Below are 3,185 nucleotides of genomic sequence, written 5' to 3'. Positions count from 1 at the left end.
ACACACACACACACACACACACACACTGTGTCTCCTGACACAGTTTTGCACAGGAGGAAAGAAGTCGCTGATTCCCTGAACGCAGCTGCATCAGGTCACAATTCATCACTTCCTGATTTAGCAAAACTTGGAAATTTGCTCTAAAAATAAAAAAACCTTGAAATCCATTTTTCATTACAGGATGAAGAGAGAAACATCAGGGAGGAGGAGGAGAAGTTTTCTATTCCTCATTTAAAAAGTAATAACTACTTTACTTTACAGCATGCGCTGCAGGCAGAGCATGCTGGGTAATTGGACACGCGTGTGTCCAGCCGTCACGTCAACACGCCTCAGAGCGTTAGCGGCTCAGCTGACCGGACGCCGCTCTGTTTCCTGTTCTGCTGAAACACACACACACACACACACACACACACACACACGCCATGATGTCATCAAGTGTGAGAAGAACTTCAGACAAACTTTCTGTCTGGAGGCTTTTTCCTCTGTGTGTGTGTGTGTGTGTGTGTGTGTGTGTGTGTGTGTGTGTGTGTGTGTGTGTGTGTGTGTGTTATATTAGATATGCTATACAACAGTTAGTTCCAGTCGAGTAATTTGATTGGACAAGAGGCTTCCCCTGAGTGCTGATACACAGTGTAACAGCAGTGGGACAGTGTACTGTATCCCTCTGCCTCCCAGCTGATTAGGCTGATCACACAGAGCTGGATCACACAGAGCTGGATCACACAGAGCTGGATCCGCCTCACAGTTCAGGACTACCTGCAGCACCTCTGGTGGCATGAAAGGTTTTTTTTGTTTTTTTGTCTGTAATAATCCCAATAGTTGACTCTTCTTTCCTTTCCCCTCCCTTCCAAAACCCTAATTGGCTAATTTCCATATGAAATAGAGCTTGTATGGACAGTAGAGTCTCTCTGTATGAACAGTAGAGTCTGTATGGACAGTAGAGTCTCTCTGTATGAACAGTAGAGTCTGTATGGACAGTAGAGTCTCTCTGTATGAACAGTAGAGTCTGTATGGACAGTAGAGTCTCTGTATGGACAGTAGAGTCTGTATGGAGAGTAGAGTCTCTGTATGGACAGTAGAGTCTCTCTGTATGGACAGTAGAGTCTGTATGAACATTAGAGTCTCTGTATGGACAGTAGAGTCTCTCTGTATGGACAGTAGATTCTGTATGGACAGTAGAGTCTGTATGAACAGTAGAGTCTCTGTATGGACAGTAGAGTCTCTCTGTATGGACAGTAGAGTCTGTATGGACAGTAGAGTCTCTGTATGGACAGTAGAGTCTCTCTGTATGGACAGTAGAGCCTGTATGGACAGTAGAGTCACTGTATGGACAGTAGAGTCTGTATGGACAGTAGAGTCTCTGTATGGACAGTAGAGTCTGTATGGACAGTAGAGTCTCTCTGTATTGACAGTAGAGTCTGTATGAACAGTAGAGCCTGTATGGACAGTAGAGTCTGTATGAACAGTAGAGTCTGTATGAACAGTAGAGCCTGTATGGACAGTAGAGTCTGTATGAACAGTAGAGTCACTGTACGGACAGTAGAGTCTGTATGGACAGCAGAGTCTCTGTATGGACAGTAGAGTCACTGTATGGACAGTAGAGTCTGTATGGACAGTAGAGTCTCTCTGTATGGACAGTAGTGTCTGTATGAACAGTAGAGTCTGTATGGACAGTAGAGTCTCTCTGTATTGACAGTAGAGTCTGTATGAACAGTAGAGTCTTTCTGTATGGACAGTAGAGTCTGTATGGACAGTAGAGTCTGTATGGACAGTAGAGTCTCTCTGTATGGACAGTAGAATCTGTATGGACAGTAGAGTCTCTCTGTATGGAGAGTAGAGTCTGTATGGACAGTAGAGTCTCTGTATCGACAGTAGAGTCTCTGTATGGACAGTAGAGTCTGTATGAACAGTAGAGTCTGTATGAAAAGTAGAGTCTCTGTATGAACAGTAGAGTCTCTGTATCGACAGTAGAGTCTCTGTATGGACAGTAAAGTCTGTATGGACCGTAGAGTCTCTGTATGGACAGTAAAGTCTGTATGGACCGTAGAGTCTCTGTATGAACAGTAGAGTCTCTCTGTATGGACCGTAGAGTCTCTGTATTAACAGTAGAGTCTCTCTGTATGGACAGTAGAGTCTCTCTGTATGGACCGTAGAGTCTCTGTATTAACAGTAGAGTCTCTCTGTATGGACAGTAGAGTCTCTCTGTATGGACCGTAGAGTCTCTGTATTAACAGTAGAGTCTCTCTGTATGGACAGTAGAGTCTCTCTGTATGGACCATAGAGTCTCTGTATGGACAGTAGAGTCTGTATGGACAGTAGAGTTTCTCTGTATGGACAGTAGAGTCTGTATGGACAGTAGAGTCTCTGTATGGACAGTAGAGTCTCTGTATGGACAGTAGAGTCTGTATGGACAGTAGAGTCTCTGTATGAACAGTATAGTCTGTATGGACAGTACAGTCTCTGTATGAACAGTAGAGTCTGTATGGACAGTAGAGTCTGTATGGACAGTAGAGTCTCTGTATGGACAGTAGAGTCTCTCTGTATGGACAGTAGAGTCTCTGTATGAACAGTAGAGTCTCTGTATGGACAGTAGAGTTTGTATGGACCGTAGAGTCTCTGTATGGACAGTAGAGTCTCTGTATGGACAGTAGAGTCTCTCTGTATGGACTGTAGAGTCTCTCTGTATGGACAGTAGAGTATCTCTGTATGGACTGTAGAGTCTCTCTGTATGGACACTAGAGTCTGTATGAACAGTAGAGTCTGTATGAACTGTAGAGTCTCTGTATGGACAGTAGAGTCTCTCTGTATGGACTGTAGAGTCTGTATGGACAGTAGAGTCTCTTTGTTTGGACAGTAGAGTCTCTGTATGGACTGTAGAGTCTGTATGGATCGTAGAGTCTCTGTATGGACAGTAGTGTCTCTGTATGAACAGTAGAGTCTGTATGGACAGTAGAATCTCTGTATGAACAGTAGAGTCTCTGTATGGACAGTAGAGTCTGTATGGACAGCAGAGTCTGTATGGACCATACAGTCTCTGTATGGACAGTAGAGTCTCTGTATGGACAGTAGAGTCTGTATGGACCGTACAGTCTCTGTATGGACAGTAAAGTCTCTGTATGGACAGTAAAGTCTCCGTATAGACAGTAGAGTCTGTATGGACAGTAAAGTCTCCGTATGGACAGTAG

Source organism: Centroberyx affinis, unplaced genomic scaffold, assembly GCF_046629955.1.
Source record: "Centroberyx affinis isolate AG114_WGS23_722 - 3 ecotype Tasmania unplaced genomic scaffold, CSIRO-AGI_Caff_v1 ptg000378l_1, whole genome shotgun sequence".
NCBI classification, from domain to species: Eukaryota; Metazoa; Chordata; class Actinopteri; order Beryciformes; family Berycidae; genus Centroberyx; species Centroberyx affinis.
Note: the sequence above shows the minus strand (reverse complement) of the source record.